The following is an 8860-nucleotide window of genomic DNA, read 5'->3' on the forward strand; positions in this document are numbered from 1 at the left end:
CCCAGTGTCATCACAGTGACTTTATTTAAGAAAGGGCAGGAGGCTCAGAGTCTAAGAAGGAGATGTGATGACTCAAGCAGAGAGTGAGACATCTGGTGTTTCACTGCTGGCTTTGAAGATGGAAGACAGGGCCGTGAGACAGGTAGCTGGCATCTGGAAGCTGGAAAGGGCAAGCAAATGGATCCTGCCTTTGAGCCTCCAGGAGGAAGCCATGCGGCTGAAACCTTGATTTAGGACTCGTGACCTCCAGAACTATGAGATGCATTGGCTTTGCTCTCAGCCACTAAATTTTCAGTAATTTGTTACAGCAGCAACAGGAAACTAATAATGGCCATGGTGGAACTGGAAATAGTAGGAGCAGGGATAAGGCCTTCATGGGGTTGGCTCATGCTGGAATGATCGGGGCCCACGCTCAGCTGTTTACTTTTACAGTTATCATACCCATTTTATGGATGAGGCTGCCAGACCTGAGAGCTAAGTTTGCCTGGGAGAAGTGGGGAGACGCAGACCTGGTGTCCAGCCGTGCTGCCAGGTGAGTCCCATCTCACACTTCCCAGAAGAGCTGGCTGATGGCAAGTGAATGGGGCTGGGCCAGGCCAAGGTAGGGAGGCAGGAGGGCATGCTGCTGGGAGGCTAGTGCTCAGAAGTGGAGGAAGTATTCTGGGGAGTGGACAGCTGAGCAATTGGGGTGTCTCTGTTGTTTGGGGGAGGGGGCCACTGAGGTCCCAAGCCAGGGGTGATGGTGCTCCAGCAACGGGTGAGGAGAGATGATGCTGGGGAGCAGAGAGAGTCAGGGAAGCTGTTCTCTGGGGCCTTGGTGGTGGCCTAGGGTGTGGCTGAGAGTAGGGGCAGGAGGCCCCAGGGTTCTCATTGCCCATGTCATTTCTTGTCCCCTTTCCCTGGGCTGCGGAGAGCTGGGGCCACCCAGTAGGCATCAGTCCTGGCACGGTTCTCCACTTCTCCCCTCCTGGGAACTGCCAACCTCCAATTCTCCTCTACTCTTCCAGATCCTACAGCCAGGACACCGTGTTGGGGGCTGGCCCCAGGATGGAGGCTTAGGCCCAGAACTCTGGGTAGGGGGGCATCCCCAAGGCAGATCCCCAGGGAGCCAACAGGGACCAGGAGGAGAGGCCCAAGGCAGAGTTGAGGCCCTCGGAAGAGGACAAAGCCAAGAGACACCTGTCTCAGGAAGGAGATGTGCGTGGAGGGACAGCGGGTGGCAGGACGACTACCCCGGGTGGGGGGTCCCCGAGCTGGGGCCTTAGTGTGAGCTCCAGCCCAGGGACTCTTCAGAGTGAGGGAACTGGATCCCTGGTGTAAGAGCGGTGTGCCTCCACCTCCTCTCAGGACCCTGACCTGGTTGCAGGCTGGGGAGGACCCCTGTCAGTGCCCAGCGGGTGCCAGGGCCTCCAACCATAACTCCTGTCTGATGTGGCATCACAGAGCATCCCCTGGGGAGAAGCCCCCAGTGTGTGACCACTGTGGAGGCCAAGCGCCGCTCTGGAGCTCCCCTCAGGCTCAGCTGTGTGGGGTCCACACAGACTATCCACCCTGTGAACAGCGCACAGATGCCCAAACCTTCCCTAGGACCCCGAAGCCGACGCCCCTCCAGCAGAGACCCTTGGTGGAGCGTGTGTGCCGGTGCGGCAAGGTCTTTGCCTGGAGGGCCCCACTGGCCCCGCAGGAGCTGATGCAGGAGGCCAAGGAGTGCCGCCCGTGTGCCGGGTGCAGAAAGCGCTTCGGCCCCAACGAGCAGCAGCAGGTGGGCGAGGGCCCCTCGATGTGTCCCCAGGGCGGCCAGGCCTCGAGTCCTCGCCCCAGGGCCCTGGCCCAGCGGCTGTACGCGTGCGATGAGTGTGGCAGGGCCTTCACGCGCACGTCGAGCCTGCTGCAGCACGAGCGCATCTACACGGGCGAGCGGCCCTACGAGTGCTGCGAGTGCGACCAGGCCTTTGTGCGCTGCTTCGGCCTCTACCGCCACCGGAGGACGCACTCGGCCGAGCGCCGCGGCCCGGCCCGCGGAGGGCCTTCCAGCTGGGGTGTCCGCCCTGAGGGGACTGTGGTGAGGGGGCCCCGCGGCCCCCACGGGCGCCCGTGGCCGGGGAGAAGCTGTACGAGTGCGCCGAGTGCGGCCAAGCCCTTTGGCCTGTTCTCGCACCTCGTGGAGCACCGACGCGTGCACAAGGGCGAGAAGCCGTACACGTGCCCCGAGTGCAGCAAGGCCTTCAACCAGCGCTCGAACCTGAGCCAGCACCAGCGCACGCACAGCAGCGCCAAGCCCTACGCGCGTGCGCGCTGTGCGAGAAGGCCTTCAAGGGCCGCTTGGGGCTGCTGCAGCACCAGCGCGCGCACACGGACCAGCGGCCCTACGGCTGCCCCAAGTGCGGTAAGGACTTCCGAGCTGCGCCAACACGAGCGCCTGCCCTCAGGCGAGAGGCCCTTCATTTGTGCCGCCTGTGGCAAAGCCTTCGTGTGCAACTGCAGCCTGGTCCCCCACCGGCGCACGCACACGGGGCGAGTGGCCCTACGCGTGCAGCGAGTGTGGCCGTGCATTCAGCCAGGGCTCCAACCTCAACGAGCACCGGAGGCGGCACGCGGGCGGCGGGGCACCTCTCCCGCGAACCTCTCCGACGTGTTGAGCGCTATTAAACCTCACTCTGTACGCACCGCGTCCACCAGTTCCCGCACACTGGAGTGCCACTCGACCCTCTCCAACCGGGCGCATAGCATCCGATTCAGGCGGGATGGAGCACTGACGTGCCCCAGAGGCTGGGTCACTATCCCAGGAGTCTGTCCCTCTGCGTCCTGCGGGAGGCACTACCGCGCCCGCTGGGACGCGGGGAAGCGAGATAAAGTGACTCCCCAGGGGCACAGCCAGAACATGGAGGAGATATGGTTCGAACCCAGGACCTCTCCCTGCCCCTTCCTGGGGGCTTCAGTAGCCCTTGGTGGCCTCAGGCATTTGCACACCCTCTAGTGTAGCTGGGCCCCCGCCTCCTCCCTGAGATCTTGGAGATGCCTCCCTGGGCTTTGGGAGAGGGACTTTTCACGCCGCCTGACCCTCACGGAGGCCAACGGCCTGAGCTTGAGGGGCGGGGCCTCAGCCTGCCCGACCCCTGGGCGGCTATGTAGTCGTCACAGAGCGGGGGAGCCCCCCTTGTGGGGGAGGTGAGATTCCAGGGCAGCCTTGGCCTGGTCTGTGATTGGCAGATGGGGGCGTCCTCATGTTATGTCCAAGCCATGTGGTTCTGCCCGCGCTGGTCTCTTGGCAGGAGTCCAGGTTAGACTCTGCGGCGTGGGGGGCATCAAGGAAGGAGACCCAGAGGTGCGGCCACAACTCCTAGGAGGGAATCCGGGGCAGACCTGGAACAGCATGTTTCTCTCTTACCTGTATGTTTGGTTTTATATGTATGTGATTCCAATTTCCCCCATTCCATCCTCCACATGTCCCAAAGTGACATTCCCACGGCTCTCCACTCCAGAAGCCAATATTTGCACTTACTACAGGCCAGGCACCATGCTCGGCACTCTGCCCTTAATCGCCCCATTTGATCTGCGCCCTAACTGGGAGGGCAGGGACGCCTCTCCCCCCAAATCACGGAGGCCACGTGGCCCAGCCAGAGGCGCCTAGAGGGAGGGCAGAGCTGGCTTCAGCACCAAGTCCTTCAGAGTCTGGGCCTCGATGCTTCCAATGGGGTTCCCAAGCGTGGCCTTGGATTCTGCAGCAAAGCCCCAGCAAGCCACCCTTCACTCTGTGTCTCCCATTCCTGAGCTCCTGTCTCTTGGGAAGGGGAAGATGCAAAGGCCTCTTGGGGTAACAAAGCTGTTGGCTCTCCATTCTTGGGCATGGCCTGCAGGACACCATTGCAGCCGTTTATTGTGTACCTGGCCCAGGTGATCCTCATGATGCTGTGCAGATGGGTGCCGTCCCATGTCCCAGATGTAGGAGGCTCTCCATGGGGTGGGGACTGCATGCTTCATCTGTCCTTGCCAAGTTCACACCATGAAAAACCCCTCCTGAGGACAGAGAGGGAGTCAGATGGGTGCTCAAAACTCCCAGCTCAGGCCACAGGGAAGAGGTCAGCGTGGAAAACCAGTCCCAGCAGCCCCGTGGGAATTCACCCTGGGAGAGTCTTACCTAATAGTGTCCTCTGCTTTCAACAGCCCCCACAGGCCCAGGTCTTGGTTAATCCAGGACTCACTCACCCAGGGCTTAAATCCCCCTTCTCTGGGGAAAACCATCCTCCCTGAGGCAGGCCCAGCCCAGAGTCCTCCCTCCAGGTGGTCTCCTTGAAGCCTTCCCCAGCCTTGAGAGGAGGGAGAGCGGTCCCTTCCCTACCCACAGGGTAGGACCCAGTCACCCAGTACTCTTTCCACAGAAATCTCCCAAGACACAGCTCTCCTGGCCACTTCGCCTCCACCCTGGGATGGGGGCTAAAGTCACAAAGTTGGCGCTCACCAGCCTCTTTGCAAGTCCTGCAGAAATGAAAACACAGGACCCGATGGTTCTATGCTCAGCATTTTGGGACCCATTTTAACTTTCTCGTATACTGGTGAACGTCAGCAAAGTCATGCTGGGCAGACACCCTGGGCAATGCAGGAATGTGAGGAAGGCTACAGCCTCCACCACGTTTTACACCTGAGAGCTCATTCCAGAGAGCAGCGCTGTGGGGCTAGTATGGGAGGTCATTCCAGAGACAGTGGAAGTCTCTCCCTCTCACGCAGCCAGTGTGGGAGCACCTCAGGCAAAAATGGAACCTTTTTTCTCACATCGTGGGTTCAGGCAGCTGGCCCAGCCTGGTTGGACCCAGACAGAAGCCTGATGTGCTCTAACCTGGTTGGGCTGCCTGTTGGGTGGAGGAGACTGCCGAGGGGTCAGGGTAGGGGTGAGGTGGGCCAGGAAGACAGACACAGCCAGGGTTTGGGTCTGATGGTCACCTCAAGCCTCCTGGGGTGGAGGAAGTTCACATCCAGTGTTTCCACAAGTGGCCAGGGCCATCTTCATCCTCACAAACAGGTGTCCCCACCTCCCTGGTGCTTGGCGACCCCAGTGTGGAGCAAGGAGGTGAGGGTGAGGCCCTGGAGCTGCCCTGTGTGGAGAGGGAGATGAAGGCCCCGAGCGGGGCTGGTGCAGGTGAGGAGGGCCGCGCTTGAGCCTTTGCACAGTCCTGGCACCCACACTCCCACCTACAGCACCTCCTGCAGGGTCAGGTGTGGGGATGTGTGAGTGGCACCATCTCGGCCTGCATAGAGGTCTTGCAGCGTGCCCCATCCCAGGCCGGGCTACCAACACCCAACAGGGCTGGCATCTGACTCAGAGTCAGCCTCAGATGCTTCCTCTAGGGGGAAATTGGAGCATCTGCAGCCCCACCTGCCTGGTTTCCCTGTTCCAGGCTGAAGAGGGGACACCGGCCTCCAAGGCCAACTCAGAGAAAGTTGGGGGTGGTGGCCTGCTGTCCCTCCATCCAGCCGGCCCTTGCCCCGGGTCCCCCACAATCCAGTCTCTCCTGGAACCCGCGGGCCCCTCTGCCCCACTCTTTAGTGTTTTTTGGGTTCTCTCAGACATTTGCTTTCTCTCCCACTTCAGCTCTCAGAGGCAACGTGGAGTGCCCAGGACGGTGGGCCCAGCAGGTGGTTCCAGGGAAAAGCACGCCGCCTGGAGTGTGCCAAAGACTGACGCCAGAGGCCCCTTCCCCGGAGCCGTGTCTGGAGGCCTGGGGGCCTGGCAAGACCCGGCAGAGGCCCCGAGGGAGGCCGAGGAGGGTCGGCAGCAGCATGCCACGCTGGAGGCAACAGCAGGCCAGGGGACCCCCGGAGGGGAGCCGGAGCCCCCAGGCTGTGGGACGGCGGGGGCCAGGCCCCAGGCATCCGAGGGAACCTTGCAGCGAGCCCCTCGCCTCTCGCCAGGCGGCCTGGCTGCCCGTGCGCTGAGTCGGGCAAGGCCTTCAGCCAGCGCTCGAACCTGCTCAGCTACCAGCGCATCCACTCGGGCGCCAAGCCCTTCGCCTGCGCCGTGTGCGGCAAGGCCTGCGTGCGCAACGTGGAGCTCGCGAGCCACCGGCACACGCAGACGGGCGAACGGCCCTACGCGTGCGGGGAGTGTGGGAAGCCCTTCAGCCATCGCTCCAACCTCCCCGAGCACCGGAAACGGCACGCGGGCGGCGGCGCGCCCTGACCAGGGCCGGCCCGTGCGGGAGGTGGTGAGGCTGGGTCAGCCCGGTGGCCGCGGGGCTCAAAACCCAGCAGCCAGTGGGTGAGGATGTGCAACGCTCCGCCGTTGTGAGCGGTGCGTGCCGGAGCGCAGGCGGGCAGCGCCTGTGGGAGCCGAGGATCGTGGCTGGGAAAACAGAATTGCGACCGCAGCCCCACCGGGGACCCCCGGGGCCAGGCTGGGGACACGTGGGATGGGGAGGTGGTTCACGGGGCGAAGGCAGTGAATTTCGGTCCTGAGAGGGGTGCACACGTGCAAAGACGAGTGAGAATTGAGGGCTCCTGCAGGCGTGTTGGTTTCATCCAGGACCCGGTGACATTGACATCCGAGACCCAGTGCCCGGCTCCCCAGGAGTGAGGGCCGATGTGAGTCCCCGCCCCTGCCTCCCCACCACCGGAGCGGGGTCCGGGGTTGCACACGACTTTAGTCTTCAACCAAGGGCCGGAAGGTCAGAAACCTTGCTCTGGGGACCCAGGCGGGCAGCAGGAGGCAAAGGGGAGGTGTCGGGGTCGTCCTGCCATCTTCAGCTCTCAGCTGCTTCCCCCGCTAGCCCCTGCCCGGTTCTCTCGTCCACAGTTGTGGCCAAGAGTTCGTTTTAAAAAGATAAATCTGGGCAGCTTGAAACACTTGTGGCTTCTGTGGATCCAGTGTCACGTCCACATGCCTCGGGGGAGCACAGTCCCCACGTCGTCCCCTTGCTCGTGACCCCAGCACCCGGGCTTTCCTCTGCCGGGAGGCGCACAGGCAGCCCGCACGCAGACCGGCGCGGGGATTGGAGACACGACGCCGGCAGTGGGGGTACCAGCGCGCGATGGCGTGCCGCAGGAAGGCCTTTGCGGAAGGAGGGGCGAGGGGGACACCTTCCTGGGCTCAGGGGGCGACGTAGGGCGGGGCGAGGCCGCAGCGCAGGCCCCGCGGGCCTGATGGGCCTCGGCGTTCCAGCCGCGCTCCCAGCTGCCAGCTCCCACGCCCGGCGGGAAGCAGATTCCCACCTGCGCTTGTGCCTTCCGGGTGGATGCCCCGCTCACTCCGCGCGCGAGCCGCGGTTCACAGGCCCCTGCCCGGGTCCTGGACGCCTGTCTCTTCGTCCTGCCCCCGCCCCTCGGCTGCTAACGCAGCACTGTCCTCGCTGAGCGGTGCGCTCCCGCTCTGTCTAGCACCCTCGCTGGGCCCTCTGGAGGTGGAGGTCCGTCTCTGTGGGGGGGACCGCCCCCAGCACGCTCACTCCAAGAAGGCCGCCTCCCTGGCCTGGCCCCCGACGCCCCTGCTCGCTTCCCAGGCTGGGATTGCCTGGGCCTGCGCCGCTCTGTGCTCTGGGGTCTCCCCTGGAGTCGGTGTGCTTCTCAGTCTTGTCACCTCCCCACATGTTAGGGAGCCTCTTTCTGCCCCTGAATGTGCTCTGCTTCCTCCTGCTCCTGGGTCTCCTTGGCCGTGACAGCAGCCTCCCGCGTGAGCTAGTGAGAGGAGCATGGAGAGAGGGCCGGGGTGGGGCGCAACTGACTCGAGAAGCCCCTTCTCACCCTGCCGCGCCACCCGGGGAGGACCAGAATTAGCCTGAGGACTCACAGCCGACGCAGACCCCACTTGGCTGTCTGCCAGGTGGCAACGTCTAGTCACAAGGGTCGCTGGGCACCTCTGCTTGTGCCATCCCCAGCACCTGGCAGGGATCAGGGCAGAGGGGGCTGTCTCAGGCGGGGGCAGGCAGGTAAACGACTGTCACTGGGTATTTTGAGGGAATTGATTACCTAGCTTTGTAAGGCTGAAAAAACAGGGAAAACAGAATCCAGAGATTCGTAACTAGAGCAGCTACTACTCTAGGCCCCAGGGTGCAAAAGAGAAGGGGTGACCCTACCAGAACCTCCTGTTGAGAAGGGTCTTGGGCCTCTGAGGAGCTGGCACCATGGCTGTTGCGAGAACTAGGAGGGGTGGGGGATACAGGAAAGATCCTTTGCTCTGAAACCCTAGGGGCCTCAGAGGCTGAACACAGCATCTTTATTTGCTGGACACATTGAAGCCAGGCAGTGGCACCACTGGATCTTCGCAGTATTAGGGCCCACGTGGCAGAACAACCTGCTGTGTATCCAGGACCTGCTGCGTGGCCGTCTCTTGTTCTGGGCCCCATAAAAAACTGCAGCTGATACATGGACTGGAGCAGCACACTGAGGTGTCTATGTTGTGTCCCAAATCCAAGGGCTCCACTGTTCCTCCAGAGAATCCATTGTCCTCTTTTTTTTACTTTTTTTTGAGATTTCAGTTGTACATTATTGTTAGTCATGTTGTGGGTACACCTCTTCCCCCTTTGTGCCCTCCCCCCACCCCCCCTTTTCCCTGGTAACCACCAATCAGATCTCCTTGTCAATATGTTAACTTCCACCTATGAGTGGAGTCAGATAGAGTTCGTCTTTCTCTGACTGGCTTATTTCGCTTAACATAATACCCTCGAGGTCCATCCACGTTGCTGCGAATGGGCCAATTTTGTCTTTTTTTATGGCTGAGTAGTATTCCATTGTGTATATATACCATACCTTCTTTATCCAATCATCAGTTTCTGGGCATGTAGGTTGGTTCCACATCTTGGCTATTGTAAATAATGCTGCGATGAACATAGGGGTGCAAGGGACTCTTGGGATTTCTGATTTCAGGTTCTTA

At 61.7% G+C, this 8860-nt stretch overlaps 1 pseudogene; it reads left to right on the top strand.

Annotated features, from left to right (window-relative positions):
• The first annotated feature begins 1047 nt into the window (after nucleotides 1–1047).
• Nucleotides 1048–8465, top strand: LOC124249562 (zinc finger protein 837-like; annotated as a pseudogene).
• The last annotated feature ends 395 nt before the right edge of the window (nucleotides 8466–8860 follow it).

The sequence above is a fragment of the Equus quagga genome, chromosome 13, assembly GCF_021613505.1.
Source record: "Equus quagga isolate Etosha38 chromosome 13, UCLA_HA_Equagga_1.0, whole genome shotgun sequence".
Classification (NCBI taxonomy): Eukaryota; Metazoa; Chordata; class Mammalia; order Perissodactyla; family Equidae; genus Equus; species Equus quagga.